Here is a 17396-nt window from a genome sequence, read left to right as displayed (position 1 = left end):
TTGGTAGGGGAAAGATTGAAATTAAATTCTGAAGTAGTTTCTGATAAGATATCTCGTATTGACGAGAAAGTAGAAAGTGTAACAATAGAACTGCAAACAGTTAGCTCTGAAGTTTCAAAACTGCAAAATAATATAATGTCCAATTTTGATTCAAACCAGATATTTGTGCATAATTGTAACAATGTTAGTTTAAAATGTTACCCAGATGGCGCGAAATTGCATCCGGTTGACTTTGTGTATCAGTGCAAAGACAGTTTCCAACCTAACATGCCAGAGTCTGCTAAAGTTAATTTTGCGAAACGTTTTTTGGATGTGAAGCCCTTACATGGGCGAACCAAAACGTTCATACAAATACTACGTCTTTTGTCGATTTTGAACGCCAATTCTTGGGTAAGTTTTGGTCGGAAAACAAACAGGCAAGAATAAAATCTGAATTTGTTAACGGTAGCAAATATCACACAGGTATTTCAATTAGCATGCGAGAATTTTGTGAAAAACAGTTAAAGACTTTGTCACATTTGAGGAAACCTTTGGACGAACTGATACAGATTGACGCACTGAAACGGCGCCTACCACACCGTTTTCAGTAGGGAGTTGTATATGGACCAGATGACAGTGTTGACGAATTTTTACGTCATGTAGACAAAATTGACCGTGCATGGCAGAATGATGACAGACAGTACAATCAAAACCTCAGAAACACTCACAATAGGAATGGGGGGTCACAACAATATAATGGACACAGAAATAATAACTGGTGTGGTAACCAAAACAGTAGTTACAACAGACACGAAAACCATCAAGAACAGAGAAACAGTAACCAGCTTCACAACAGAAATTCCAACCAGGGAAACAGGTAACCATCTCGTTGGGAGCCTGTCAATTTGAGGTGAATAGTTATGGCACAAACCAGGCAAATAGGAGGTTAAAGAGACAGAAACGTAAAAGCAATCATAAATGTAATGTAAATAGGGACTACTACTTAGATGATACTAGTTATAAGCAAAACTATTGGGATCACATGTTGAGTGAATTGAATAATGCACATACTCAAGCAGGACCACAGTTTGAACTTAATGAACATGACTTAGCATTAATTGATGACACATTAACACCCGATGTAGACAGAACTTATGATATGTATGGTATCACTAGCTTGTTTTCTGATGAAGGTAAGGATAATGAGGTATCTGTATTAGTAGAAATTGGTAGCCAAAATGAGGAAATAACACCTGACTTAGATAATGAAACAGGTAGCGATTTCAGTAGTGTAACTTCAGATGTTGAACACTTAGTAGTTAAGGCAGATGTGCATGCAGAGGCATCACCCACAGTTTATTTTGATGATGATTTTGGTAAAGATAGTGTTGTGAAGGATGATGTATTTGATGATACATGTACACAAGAGAAATTAGATGACATTATTTATGTTGAAGTTATTGATAATGGTGTTGCAGCTGAAAGTAACTCTGAATGTGAAATTGGTTCATGTGAAGATATGAAGAGTGCAAACAATGTATTGGTACCAATTTGTATAAAAGAAATCTTAAGTAAATCTGTTAATAAGAAGGAACAAGCTAAGTTGATAGGTGAGAAGATTTTGGAATCTATTATCAGTGAAAATAAAGTTTGTTTAGAAAATAATAAGGAAAGTGAAGTCATCAAATCAAATCCATCCATGAAAGATAATTTTAAGTCTAGTGAAAGTATGGTATCTGTTTCATGTGTATTTGATTCCAGTCATAATGACACTCAATCTTATGTTGATTCTGACACTGAAACCTGTAGTGAAGAAGTATATAACAACATCAATACAACCGAATTAGAAAGTGACTTGCTGGCAGAGAATGTGAATAGTGACCCAAATATTACCTTAGGTAGCCCTTACATAGAAATAAGCATTAACAATTGGTCAGGTCTTTGTTTGATTGACACTGGCAGTCCCATTAGTAGTATCTCAGACAAGTTGAGGAACAGGATAAAAGACACAGGAAGGTACATGGAATTTCCAATCACAGGTGTACAGATTAAAGGTGCCACTGGAAAGTTTAGTAAGTTAATAAATAAACAAGCTTTAATTACATTTTCTGTTGGCAACATTAATTTTGAACATGGTTGTTTAGTTATTCCAGACCTCAATGAGCAAATGATTTTACGGATGGACTGGATAGTTAAAGCAATGGTAAGTTTTGATTGGCAAAATTCAGAATTACTGTTCACTGAACCAAAGACCAGTATTCAAGGAAAAGTAGTGATCCAGTTAAATTCAAGTACAAGCAGTAGTGACCATATTAGGGAAATAGTTTATCCAGAGTGTAGCCATTACATGGAGGAAGAGGAAAATAGGTATCACAATAACCAGAATTTGGTTGATGATAGTTACTCCCTAACCATATCAGAAAAGGTAAAAGAAGCAAATGACTTGACTGAGTCTGAAAAGCAGGAATTATAAAATTTTCTCGGGGAAAACTGTAACATTTTTTGTGATCAACCTGGTAGGGTCAAAGATTATGAATATCATTTGAAGTTAAAGCCACACAAACCCTTTTTCATTAAGCCTTATGGGGTACCCATCTGCAAAAGGAAAGTGGAGAGGGAACTCCAGAAAATGCAAAAATGGAGAATAACAGAGAGATCAAGAAATTTTTCGATATTTACATTGGTCCATTTGAAGTTTATGAAAAACCACATCCAAACGCCTACCGACTTATCTATCCCAAATCAAAAAAGCTATTTGGTTTAAGAAATGTCACTCAGTTGAAACCTTATGTGCAATAATTGCAATCCCTCAGGGGGGTACACAATCTTTGAGTACTATCTGTGTGGCTTGTGCAAGGTGCCCCAGCTAATGTGACATTTTCTTCTCGAAAACACTGATGCCTCATTCTACGATACCTTTCTGACACAAAAACTTCCGACAATACATACATCAATTTTTTTTACATATGTTTGCTTATATTTGTTATGTAAGATATTTTCATGTGATTTAATTTTTAGTATAAGATACATTTTGTTTTGATTGAGTAATCTGCATCATCAGATGTATTGATAATTTGACATTTACATCCTACCGATTGTGACTATTACTGATATGTGAGGACCATGATTTGCCAGGAAAAACCAATATGTATTTTCTAGTGAGGAACAGTTACACTTCTTTACAGACAACAGACCATACTGTATTTATATCAGCTCATGCAGAAATGAGAGGTGGATTGTGTGAAGATACACTAAGCTTATTAATACATACTTAAAGATTTTATGGTACATTTGTGCAGTTAAGAAGAACTATATACATCTTTTCACTGTTTTTATCTTATATAGGTTATCCCCAAGGAAGGAATTACTATGTTCTGCTTCTCATACCGTTATAAGATTGACAACTGAATTAATGTTACTACATATAAGACCACATGAGATGTTGAAAGATGTTATGATTTATGAAAGGGTTGAAGTGATTTATGCTGTTAAGAAGTGACTATCGCCATGATATACTATATACATGTTTCACTCAGTTGTGTACACATGAGAGAGATGTTGAAATTGCTATGAATTGTTGAGGATTGTCTTGAAATAAGGTAAGTGATGTTGTGATTTGCATTTGTATTAAGGATTTGAGGTTGCTGACTCATTCCTATTTCTGATTCGTATGAATTGATGTTTACAGTTTATTGATGGAAGATGGTTTGATTTAATATTGCATTTTCATAGGGGTATTTGGATAAGGATGATGATGATGACAGGTTTAGGTTATATGATACGCAATGCTGCTGAGGTGGTTCGATGGTATTTAACCCTCATTTATTAATGGCTTTGATGATTAGTTTAATTGAGAGGATTATGATGATGATAATACTGTGCAGTTACACACAACAGAACTTATGAATGATTTGAATCACATGATGTAGAACTCTTATACATTTTGATTGAAGGAAATGCTGATGTGAAATTACAATTGAGTTATTTTTGAACAACTATGACAATAAATAGCACGCAAATCACATTGAATTATTTTACACTACTCACATCTTGCAAGACATGATATGGAGACTAGTTAGGTATTGAGGGGTAGGAAACGACAACTTTAATAGACAGACTGAGGACTTTGATGAAATGAAGTATAAGATGCCATGTGACAAGGTACTGGATTTTTTTTATAAAATTTCCTTACTGCAAGGTTGCTAACTATAGCATAACTACATTTTCACTTGCTTAAGTGTAACTTGCCACTTTCAGGAATTTTATTGATGTAATACGTATTTTGTCACAATTTATAAGATCTTAAAGCTGTTTCTCAGTGTTAATTTGATCTGATTTTCTGGATGTCTGGTAAACATTTTGAAACGTTATTGCATTTTATGTACAAAGCCAAGAAATATTGACTATACATAGTATATTCAGATACTTGTGACAACAACCCAGATTGGATATAAATGAACAGTTTCTATACTGTCACAATATAAATATACAAATGTAATTTTGAATATTCATGTATGATAAGATTTGTAAAATATTTTATGGCATTGCAAACTGTTAGGATAAATTTTATTCTTTTGTCTCTTATATGATAATATTATTCTAGAACATGTCATATGGAAACTTGAAAAGTGCAACGTAATCAATCCAATCAAATTTGTGATTTGTTGTTGTTAGTTGTGTCTGAGTGTTTGAAGGAGGGAAAATTAATGGACACTCTAGAAGTGACAAAAGCAAGGACGCTCTAGAACTGATAGTTTCAGATAAACATTCATTCAGAAAATTTGATGTAAATATTGATTTTGTAAAAGTTTGGAAATTTCTTTGTAATCTCATATTTCCAATTCTTGTTTGTAGCTATTTGGAAAATTTATCTGTATGTAAAGTTTCATGATTCAATTTTGTACCCTTTAAAATATATGTAGTTTATGTTATTTTGTCCAACTAGTACTGTATCACATCAATCACACTAATATTTCTGTGAGAAGAGTTTCATCTATCAGGCTAGGCAAAACTCTTCAGGGGGTATTGAAATATTACTGTATCTCATTGCTACCAATCAGAACCCCTCGCAGAGCATTAAAGATAAACACCAGTCCTAATTGTCCAATTGTAAAGTGACCTGTTTCCAAATTACATACAAAAATAACCAATATTTCAGTATACATATAATTCGAAAATGATGCTTTGCTGATTAACATTGTTCTTATGTGAAAAACAAAATATAAATGGGAATTTAATACTGTAACTAATAGAAAGAAATGTAGCACATGGTCAGGATGTACCAGTAAACCTATCATTATAAAATTACTACAGCAAATTAAATAGAACATATAAATAAAGCACGTTGATTGAATCTCCGACATATGTTAACACTAAAATTCAGGCGCTAGTTGATTTGTTACAAACAAATTTAGAAATGTAATTGTTACCTGTAACATAATTAGTCAGAAAATGTTATATTAACTCGTAGTTAAGTTGAAAATATGTTCACCTTGTTCAGCACTGTGACTGTAAATTTTTAGCAATGTGTGTCTCATATTCGGTTTAACTTTTAATTGTGATTTTACATAAAACTGTAATTTTCATTGTAGGTAATTGTTAACAAAAGTATAAATAGAGGTCACGCAGGCGCCTTGGGGCACTCGTTTTTTGGCTAGGGTTGCGAGCAAATGTATTGTAGGCTCACTCGTTTGTTGATTGCTGTGGACACTGTGTCATTTGATGTCAACTTTGGGCACATGTGATGTAACTGGTACAGTTCACCAGGCTCAGACACCAAAGTCCTGGAAATATATTGATGTTAAAACTGCACTGTACTTTGGAATTTATTTGGGAGTTTTCCGCAATCCCAGAGAACTAAACAACTCTCACTGTTGACAGAATTGGCGTGAAAACAACAGCACATCGACTGGGCATTACACTCAAAAGTCAAAACATTTGCGACGCAGAGGTGGGAAAGTACAAACATCTCAGGGCGGGATGACTCACGCAATCCGGTGGCAGTTGTTATCAACGTGACAGATAATGGCTTTTACTGTCTTGGAACTGCAGAAGGAATATTGAAGCAGTTCTAACCAATATCAGAATTCAGAGTATGCCCAAAGATATTAATGAGAATTGAAGAAGTTCCCGACCACGAAATATCTCTCTGATCTGCAGCTACTTCTCAGTCCACAGCAAGCGGCCGAGGATTCGTCAGGTGTATGTGCAACACGAAATATCAACATATGAGGTGCCTTTGTGTCAAAAATAAAATTAAGTGCGATTCGAAATGTCACTCCAGCCTTCGCTTCTGCAGCAATTAGGCTATGCGAGTTCTGCTTTGTGTTTTACCGGTAACATTATTCTGTTCGCATTCTTTTTTTAAGTCATGAAATGTATGTGAAGAAGAAAAGTGGGTACTTGCTGTAACGTGTATATCGATCTCAGTTCTGCTTTCATTGTTTTCCGGTAAGAATATTCTGTGCTTTATTTTGTAGTTTGGTTCCTTCAGTTTCACATGCGTGTTAATTAATAAAGCCTTCTCATCTTGTGCACCTATAACACTTTGCGTAAATGATACTGGTCATTCTGTACATGGCCTAGGTATTATTCAGAGGGCCTAGGAATAGTATGTAAGATTTTCACGGAAAACTTATATTTTATAGTTTGCCTAAAACCTTCAAGCATTCAATACATTACCTCCATATTCTATAGAACAGCAAGATTTCCACAATGTAGTAACATACACGTACCTTGGTCTCCCTCTACAATGTTTATCCTCCCCACTTCCCTCCGATACTAACTTCATGATTCCTTGATGCATCTGGACGTGTCCTTTCAGCTGATCCCTTCTTTTACTCAAGTTGTGCATTAAATACCTTCCTCCAAAATTTGATTCAGCACCTCGTAATTAGTTACTCGGTCTGCCCAGCAAATTTTCATTATTTTTCTATAGCATCTCACTGTCAAATCTGCTATTTTCTTCCTATCCGAACTGCTTATCCTCCACGTTTCTCTTCCGCCCAAGGCTACTTCCAGACAAGTAAGTTCAAAAAAGACTTCCCAACACTTCAATTTAACAAAATTCCTCTCTCTCAGAAACGCGTTTGTTGCTACAGCCAATCTGCGTTTTATATACTCTCTACTTCGGCCATCACCATGTATTTTGCTGTCCAAACACCTCAACACATTTACTACTTACCGTATCTCATTTTCTGATCCAATTCTCTCAGCATCGCCTGATTTAATTGGACAAAACTCCATTACTCTTATTTTACTTAAACTGATGTTCACCTTATAACATTTCTTCATCCACTCCATTCAACTGCTCTTTCGAATCCTTTACCGTCTCTAACAGACCCCAAAGTTTTTATGGCTTCTTCGTGAACTTAAATTCCCATTTCGAATTTCTTGCTCAGTGTACAGATTTCATGACACCGCAATAGGCTACAGCATTGTTTCACTAAACCTTGTTTCCTTTTCACATCCTTACACTCTTATAACTGTCGTCTGCTTTTCATACAAGTTGTAAATAATCTTTCATTCTTGCTTCCTTCAGAATTTCAAAGTGTATATTCCAGTCAAAATTGTCCAAAGCTTCCTCCAAACTTCGAAATGCTATAAACGTAGGTTTGCTTTTCTTTAACCTATCCTCCAACAAATGCCGAGTGGCTACTATTGCTTCTCATATTTCTAAATTTTTCCGCGACGTATATTGATCTTCCCTGAGGATGATGTCTAGGAGTTTTTCCATTCTTTTGTAAATAATTCGTATCAGTATTTTGTAGCCATTACGTATTGAAAATCGGTTCATTGTGTTGTCAATGAGCAGGCGAGAACCAGTTCGATGGGACGATATGGAATAGATAATTTGCCCGCGAGAACCAGTTCGATGGGACGATATGGAATAGATATTTTGCCCACATGTTGTAACATGCAACTGCAGCGCGGTGCATATCACGAATAGGAAGCTACTGATATGTGTATTTTTCTGTGTGTTGTAGTTTTCACGCAGTCCTCTGAAACACCAGATATGCTGGCTTGAAATGTGAGCTCATGATATTCATGCAGATGTTTCTCTCTTCTCTAAGGTTCACTTTAATTGTGTTATAGGCAGCTTCTATCCCCTAGTTTGCATGCTTTTACAGCCTTGCATTTGCCCTCTAACAATTTTGCACTTTCTGTCAATTTCATTTTTTTGACGCTGTATTCCCTTTCACCAGCTTCATTTAATGCGTTTTTTATTTTATCCTGTTGTCAATTAATTTAAGTATCTCCAGTGTTATCCATAAATTTCTATTATACCTTGTCTCTTTAGGTGTAATAGACAGCCAACCAGTTGCAATAAATTGTGGTTTTCAAATAACCTTTACCATGGTTTCGACGCATTTAACCCCGTCTTCCTCAGGAGGACAATCTGTTTTTACTATTTTCATTTTGAAGTCCATATATTTGGGACCAGTCTTATGTACCTTGGCAGGCAGGAGCTTCAATATTTTGAACATGGCTGCACTACAGCAACTATTACGTCTGAGGAAGACGGGTTTAAACCGTCGAAACAATGGTGAAGGTTATTTGAAAATCACCATTTATTGCAACTGGTTGGCTGTCTATTACGCCTGCTGTTCTGTAACCGTTGCTGTAGTGCAGCCATGGTCAAAATAGTTGTCTTTTTACTTATTTGATCCTACGCTGCCTCCGTTATTTCTTCTCTCAAATTTACCCATTCTTCTTCTATTGTATTCCTTTCTCCTGTGCCTGTCATCCGTTGCCTGATGCTCCATCTAAAAGTCTCTGCAACCTCTATCTCCTTTATGTTCTACCTTCTTACAGTTTATTCACTTTTAATCTCCTCTTAATAACCAATAAATTATGGTCAGGGTTCATATCAGCCATTGCAGTTCTGGTTTCGAAATCTCTGGGGTACCTTTATGTAACTTGTATGAAACCTTCCAATGTCTTCAGGTCACTTCCACGTATACAACTTTCTTACATAATTTTACAGTCAAGTGTTAGCTATGATTAGATTATGTTGTGTGCAAAGTTCTTACCATTATTTCTTCTCTTTCTTTTCCTACTGCCGTATTCCGGTTCCCCCATAACAATTAAATTTTCGCCTCCCTTAACTCTCCGAATAATTTCATTTATCTCTCATACATTCTTTTAATCTCAGGACCATCTGCGAAGTTAGTTGGCATATAAACTTGTAGTTCTGTCTTACTTGCTGGCTTTCCGTCTATTTTGGGTACGATAATGCGTTCACTGTGCTGTTCATGGTAGCTTATCTACATTCCTATGTTTTTATTCGTTACTAGCCCTACTCCTACATAACCTCAATTTGATTTTGTATTTACAACCCTGTAATTATGTGATCGGACGTCCCGTTCTTCATGCCACCGAACTTCGCAAATTCCTATTATATCTAACTTCATTCTAACCATTTCCATTTTTAAATTCTCTAACCTACCTCCGTGACTGAGGTTCCAAAGCGCAACCCGTTTTCTTTTTCCTGGTGAAAATATCCTCCTGTGTCCCCGAACATAGATCCGAATAGAGGACTGTTTTAGCTGTAGAATGTTTTCCCCAAGAGAATGCAATCGGCGTTTTAATCTTACAGTGGAGCTGCATGCCCTCGGGAAAAATAACGACTACAGTGTCACCTTGCTTTCAGCTGTTCGCAGTACCAGCACAGGGCTAGAATAGTGAGCCATCCAGACCGTTGCCCATCAACTACTGAATAGGCTCTTGCTTCTCCTCAGGAAATGCAGATTAGTCTGGCCTTTCCACACATACCCCTACAGTGTGGTTGCACCTAAGGCGTGCAAGCCACCGTACCTCGGCAAGGTCCCTGGCTTAAGATGTGGGGGGGGGGGGGGGGGGGGGGGGGGGAGTTGAGTTGCAATAGTGGTAGTAGAATACGTGTGGCAGAATTGTAGGCTGAATAAATGTAAAAGTGAATGTGGTAACGAAGATTATACAATGCCATTTAACACAGTTTTTTTCTCGGATGTTCGTATACAGAGTGAGTCATGAGGAAAGGTACATGCTTTCAGGGGTGACAGTATTTGTGATTCAATATGTTCAAATGAGTATGAATTCTTATGGGACCAAACTGCTGAGGACATCAGTCCCTGGGCTTACACACAGCTTAAACTAACTTATGCTAAAATCACTCATATCCATGCCCGAGGGAGGGCTCGAACCTCCAGCAGGAGCGGCTACTTGTGATTCTGGACAAAAAACTTCATATGGACATATGCCCTATTCCCAATGGTTTCCGAAATAGAACATATTTATAATCACTTTCGTACGTTTTTTCTTGAATAGCTCGATAACCGCACCCTCCAGCGAAAACATGTCAACGTACAAAATTAAAGTACACTTTCATTTGAAAAACGTTGTATTCATTTTTTTCTCAAGGACTGATAAGTTGCATGAAGAAAGCGTGAGAATATTGAAAATCTCGCGCGAGGTTCATGAGCTGTGACTTGTATTTGTAGGTCAGTTTAAGGTAGTTTCGTGGCTTGACAGACCACAAGTGTCGTGTATCAAATTGTTCCCTCAATTTCATCTACACTACTGTCGTTCGTTGTAAACAATGATAACGTTTGTATAACACAGAAAATAAGCAACAGTGTACATTGAATGTGTTCTATCTCGAAAACCATACGGAATAGGGTATATGTCCATATGAAGTTTTTTGTTCAGAATCACTAAAGCTATCACCCCTCAAAGCACGTCCCTTTCCTCCTGTCTTGTGGTGCAGTGCCCTATTGTTGAAAACCAAATACGTATGCCTTCTCCTCGGTCATGACTTCCAATAGCATTAACTAGTGTTCCAGCATATCCAAGTGCTCTCGTCGAAGACAAAACTAAACCAGTCGTTTGTAATTTCGAAACAGCAGAAAACATGTTTGCTTTTAGGCTGTCACGTTACACCTCAATAACACTAGAAGCTTCTCGGATCCTCGTTTATGTATATAGTGCCGATTCACCTTTCCATATTAGAAAACGTGTATGCTTTTGTGATGCGACGTTACGTTTCAATAACAGTAAAAGATTCTCGGATCCTCATCCATGTATATGTACCTATTCCCCTTTCCACATAATTTAAATGTCACTTCATTACTCTGTTCGATTCATTTCGGCACATTTTGATCATTAACTGCAACGAACCTAAAATCCTCATATACCGTCTGCCTTTTCAGAAGGTCATTGCGGTGTTTTTTATGGGAGCCACTGTAATCTGTCCCGTAGAGTCTTCCATGACGCAGATGTTACTAACAGTAACTGTTAGCTCACAGTTAGACTTACAGTCGACTTTCAGTGCATTCTTTTCTTTAATAATACACTACAAAAGTGTTTACACCATCGCCGCACTGACGTAGCAGAAATAATATGACTTTGGGATTGCCGCCTAAGAATCCGTTAACCCCAGTAACACTTCCCTTTCGCTCGAGAAAAACTGCGTTTAACTGACTGCCTCCGACAGCCACCCTCCATGCGAGTTGGTTAGCCTCAAAAAAAGACCTCGTACGAGAGAAGTAAATACTCGTATGTTCCATAATTCTACTGAAAACTGACATAAGGATCAGTCCAGTGACGCTTCTTAAAGACTGGTCGAGCTACAGACATTCTCACCATTCAAGTACACTATGAATACGAGGGTTGGAACTTTAATAGTGGCAACTATTTATTTACAGCTCGTACAAAAGAGATACGTGTTTCAAAGATATACTTACCTTTAAAATAGTCACCAGCATTGTGCATAACCCGTTGCCAGCGATGTGGAAGTCGTAGGATACTCTTAGCAGTGCCAGTTGTGTTGACAATTCGAGCGGCGCGGTCTATTGCCCGACGAATTTGTAGCAGTTCTGAAGCGAATGCCGTGAAGTGTTTCCTTCAGTTCAGAAATCGAGTTGAACTCACGAGGGCTTAAGTCAGGGGAGTGCAGTAGGTGGCATAGCGGTTAGCAGCCCCATGAGTCAAACAAATCAGTAACAGCTTCCACTGTACGTGCTTGAGCATTGTCCCGCAAAATGATGGTCAGGTCCCGCAGAAAGTGTCATCACTTCTGTCGCTATGCTGTTCATTTTTGGAACACAACCTACGAAAAGCTTAGATACAGAAGTGATGACACTTTCTGCGGAACCTGACCATTATTTTGCATGGACAATGCTCAAGCACGTACAGTGCAAGCTGTTACTGATTTGTTTGACTCATGGGGCTGCCAAATGCTGTACCACCTACTGCACTCCCCTGACTTAAGCCGTCGTGAGTTCAACTCGATTTCTGAACTGAAGGAAACACTTCACGGCATTCGCTTCAGAACTGCTACAAATTCGTCGGGCAATAGACCGCGCCGCTCGAATTGTCAACACAACTGGCACTGCTAAGAGTATCCTACGACTTCCACATCGCTGGCAACGGGTTATGCACAATGCTGGTGACTACTTTGCAGGTCAGTAAAACTTTGAAACACGTATCTATTTTTTACGGGTTGTAAACGAATAGTTGCCACTATTAAAGTTCCAACCCTCATATTTAACGATCCAAGATCGAGAAGTGCTGGTGCCATTCTGCATGAAGGAAGAAGTTTGACCAACACACCACTTCGTGTCTCCAAGCCCACAGTATCATGTTGTTGTTGTGGTGATCTTCAGTCAGATAATTGGTTTGATGTACAAGCTGATTATAATTAAACTTTCGCTACTTGAGAGGGTCTCCATGGAAAACGAGTGATCGAAGGACAATGAAAGTTTGAGGAAACATTTGTAAGGACACGCGGAAGAGAATTAATGAATAAAGCATTGAAAGAAGTAGATTTTAATTTCCACATCAGAGGGTTCACATCTGGCGATCTTGGTGGTTACGCAGTTTGGAATGATCGGCCAATGATTCGGTTTTCTCCAAATGTGTTACTGAGTAACCGAGTGACGTCACGTGCGATGTGAGGTGGAGCTCCAGCGGCATCAAAACAGTGGAGTTTAAAGAGCCTCTCTCCCATACAGCAGGGATCACATGTTGGCGGAGCAGCTCAGTCTCCAGTGCCCTTCATACTGCATGTCCTTGTACTTGGGGTCGGAGTTCATCAAAGAATAATAGAGCAATCTTGTACTTTGCCGCGAAGCCACACCTTACAGTGAGGCGTTCACTACGCAGGACAACTTCGTGAACATTCGTTGGCGGTGACGATTTCCATCTGCGACAACTGTGGGTCTTCACTGCCCCAGTGAGCGTAAAGTGAGCTTCATCACTCCACAAAATGTTCCAAGGATACATGTCATCAACTTGAATCCTTACAAGAAAGAGCAAAGTGTACGTGAATGTCTGCGTCACGTGCCAAAAGTTGGTGAGTACGTGATGTTTGTACGGACATCATGTCAGAATTGTGCAGCACTTTTCGAAGGGTGGACCATGGAATGTTCAGCCATCGTGACACAGCTCGTGCAGAGCTTGAAAATCGCACCTTGTATCCAGCAATCTTAGCCATGACAACAGTAACTTCTTCAACAATTTGTGGCGCATTTGGCCAAGGGTCTCTCGAGGAGCAAAGCGAGTCATTGGCCGATTGTTCCAAAATGCGCAACCACCAAGCTCACCGGATTTGAACCCTCTCATACGTTATTTCTCTTCCACATGTCTTCATGTCCTTACATATGTTACCACAAAGTTTCATTGTCCTGCGATCACTCGTTTCTCGTGGGGAGTCCCTCTAAAGTAGCGAAAGTTTAATTGTAATCACCCTGTAATTCTCCACGTTAGTGTATCCTACGCAAACCTTTTCACCTCTGCATAACTATTGCATCCTACATTATGTTGAACCTTCTTAAGGTAGTCAAGTCTTGGTTTCTCTCTTCAATTTTTAGCCCTCACACTTCCCTCCATGACACCGCAGGATGTCTCCTATAGACCGATCCCTTTTTTAGTCGAGTTGTGACATGCATTTCTTTTCTCCCCAATTCATTTCAGCACATCTTCATTAGATATCCTACCTGCTCATCTAATCGTCAGCATTCTTCTGTAGCACCGCATTTTCAAAGCCTTAGCTCTTCTTTTCTGTACTATTTATTAACTTAGTTTCACTCTGAATGAGAAAATTTCGATTAGGTTTGACTCTTACCGTTATGTGTATCAACTAAAACTGTGAACCACAGTGATTTGTAGTTTCAGTTGACCATGTTTCACTTGCGTACATGGCTATACTCTAGTCAAATATGGGGAGGGGCAAATAAAAGTGGTCCCGAGAACAGAGTTCCAGGGTACAAAGAAACACAGCAGTGGAAAGGAAATACAGTAAAAACCTCACTATAGCAGATGTTGAAAGTGACCACCATTCATCTCTTGACTGTTTTGCGGCCTGGGCAGCAAGTTTCTGAAGGCGGTTATTCGCATACATACACGTTCAATCGTTTCTACTCGTCTGGGCCACTTTTATTTGCCACTCCCTGTAATTCCAGAAGAGATTTTCTAACACTTAAATTTTTATGAGATGTTAAAATATTTCGCTTTTACAGAAATGCTTTCCTTGCTATTGCCAGTTTGCATTTTATAGCTTCTCTACGTCGACGATCGCCAGCTAAGTTACTGTTCAAATAGCGCAACTCAAATACACCTTGCTGAGTGTCATTTCCTAATCTAATTCCAACAGTACCGCTTGATTTAAAACCAATACATTCCATTGCCCTTGTTTTACTCCAAACACTCCATTCAACTGCTCTTCCAAGGCTTTTGCATTCTCTCACAGAATTACAATGCCACCGGCAAACCTCAAAGTTTTCATGCCTTCCCCATAAATTTTAACTGAATTTTTCCTTGGATTGCTTTACTATTACTGCTTTCTCAAAGTACAGACTGAACAACGCTGGGGATAGGCTACAACTATTTCAAACCCTTCTCAACCACTGCTTCCCTTTCAGGCCATTCTGCTCTTACAACTGCTGTCTGTTTCCAGCAACCATTGTAAATAGGCTACCGTTCCCTATATTTTATCCCTGGTTCAAATTGCTCTGAGCACTATGGGACTTAACATCTGAGGTCATCAGTCCCCTAGAACTTAGAACCACTTAAACCTAACTAACCTATGAACATCAGACACATCCATACTCGAGGCAGGATTCGAACCTGTGACCGTAGCAATCGCGCGGTTCCCGACTGAAGCGCCTAAAACCGCTTGGCCACCGCCACCGACTTTTGTCCCTGCTACCATTGTAATTTCAATGAGTATATTCCAATAACTACTAAAGCTGTAAACGTAGGTTTTGCCTCCTTAAGTCTACCTTCAGGATCAGTATTGTCATCTGTCTTCGTACATTTATTCGGAACCCAAGTTGATCTTACGACTAGTTTCCTTTCTCATCTCGTGCGTGTAGGAAAAGCAGCTAGCTAGTGTGTTTAGTGTAAGCCACCAACCTTGAATGCGTACTCAGCGTCTTGTGGTACCAATCGGTAAAAACTCGCCTACATTTAGTTGCTATGGTTTTCCACGCTCTCGGAGTTATCGAAGCCCAAAAGTGATCTTCTGTTTAAAACGCCAAGGGAATTTGTCAGAATATCTGCGGAATTGCTACTTGCAGTTTCCTTACTTCGAAAAAGATTACAATCAAACGGCAAGCAGTGAATGAAGCAGACTTCATAACAGATTTGTACACTACATTATTCAGGAGATTATGATCTATGGACAGACTGAAAAGCGGATGGTATCTTTGTGGTCAGATTAAAGGGCAGTATAGTGTCAATTAAGCTAGAGAAATTTTCTATGATATCGATACAGGCAGATTTTCCAGAGGCTACTTACCGCCAGAAGCTACTTTTAATACTCGACCTCGAGTCCCGCTTCCGTTCTGCACCGCTGCCGGCATCAACGGAAGACAGTGGGGTGAAGCGCTGTTTGCGTCGCAGCACAAAAACAAACACAACTCGCGTGACGTCGACCGGCACAGTTCGCTGGCCTCAGGAAGCAACGAGATCTGCGCATGCGCGCGGCCAAGGTTCCGACGTTGGATGTTAACACCGGGTCCAAAGTGATGTGCAGTGTAGCAGCTACACTACATAGAGAAGTGTGTCCCGATAACGGGAAGACGTAGTCACAAGACGTTGGCGTATTCGGAAGCATTACACCTTGCAGACTTCTAATATTGGTATTATTATTCCACGTTGTGTGATGTTGATTTAAGCAGCCTGGCTTCTTTGAAGTGGGATAAGGACTCAAGTCATTACAAGGCTTCTCTGAAATTGGTTAAGGGCTCAAGACATTATTTTCAAAAGAGATTTCGTCGTATTTTCCACAGATCATTTGCAAAACACATTTAACCATACGGAACAAACAAGCTCACAGATTATTAACACAATTAATTTTTGTACCTGGGAACACGCTGCGCACTGACAGAATAGCAAACGCAAACGTGAAAAATACTGCTGTTTTACAATAGCAAGCATGTATGCAATTCTGTTACACTATAACCATTCTTGAGTAGCCATAATTTTGCCGCATATCAGTATCGTTAAAACCTGGTTTACCTTCCTTTTTTTTCATACTAATGTGTTTTAAGATTGGGGTTAGAGTTAAACCAAACACAATTGTCTTTTTATCAAAACATGGTACATCACTGCTATAGCCTCATGAAAAAGTTTATCACTAATTATTCTGCCGGCCGGAGTGGCCGAGCGGTTCTAGGCGCTACAGTCTGGAGCCCTGCGACCGCTGCGGTCGCGGGTTCGAATCCTGCCTCGGACATGGATGTGTGTGATGTCCTTAGGTTAGTTAGGTTTAAGTAGTTCTAAGTTCTAGGGGACTGATGACCTCAGAAGTCAAGTCCCATAGTGCTCTGAGCCATTTGAACCATTTTTTGAACGAATTATTCTGAAATTAATCCCGATCATTTCAGTTTATTGTCAGAAGTATGAATTGTGCCTGCAGCATCAAAGAATGATGCAGTATGTAAGGACAGTGCAAGAAAAGTACAAACGGAAAATGAATTAGTGTAATAACAAGAACTACAAGGGTCATTTCAAAACTTCTACACACTATAAGATAGCACTGAAGAAAATAATTTATTTTTACAAAATACCTTTACACGCCTTCAGTACAATTTCCATTCCCGCTTATGACAACTTCTCAACGTTTTGGCAACTTTTGTATTCAGGACAGAGCACATTGTTAAGCTGTCTTATTACTCAGCCCAGCTCACTGAAAGCTTTATCAGTGGTATTAAAATGTTTTCGAAGGCGTTGTTTCTTCAGTTTGGGAAACAAATCAGAGAGAGATGGTCTCATATCAGGACTTTACAGTGGGTAAAGAAGTATTTCCTATCCATATCTGTGCAGGGTTTTTCTCACTAATAGAACAATACGCGACCTTGCGCTATGAGGACATCATCTGCAAGAATGTCAGGTCTTCTGTAACGAATATTCGGGTACATAATATTTGGCAGGAA

General features: G+C 38.9%; 1 protein-coding gene across 2 annotated transcripts in view; it reads right to left on the bottom strand.

Moving 5' to 3' along the window:
- The window catches only part of LOC124615780 (hydroxylysine kinase), a 219432-nt gene that overhangs the window by 182730 nt on the left and 19306 nt on the right, over positions 1 to 17396 (bottom strand). The window contains exon 1 of one of the 2 annotated variants that reach the window (XM_047143890.1): positions 15758 to 15870. The exons of the other annotated variant lie outside the window; for it this stretch is intronic. The gene's annotated coding sequence lies outside the window, so the exon portion shown is untranslated. Of the gene's footprint in view, positions 1 to 15757; positions 15871 to 17396 lie in introns of those variants that run through there. 2 annotated transcript variants of the gene reach the window in all.

The sequence above is a fragment of the Schistocerca americana genome, chromosome 5, assembly GCF_021461395.2.
Source record: "Schistocerca americana isolate TAMUIC-IGC-003095 chromosome 5, iqSchAmer2.1, whole genome shotgun sequence".
In the NCBI taxonomy this organism is placed as follows: Eukaryota; Metazoa; Arthropoda; class Insecta; order Orthoptera; family Acrididae; genus Schistocerca; species Schistocerca americana.
This window is presented reverse-complemented; position numbering and strand designations above follow the sequence as displayed.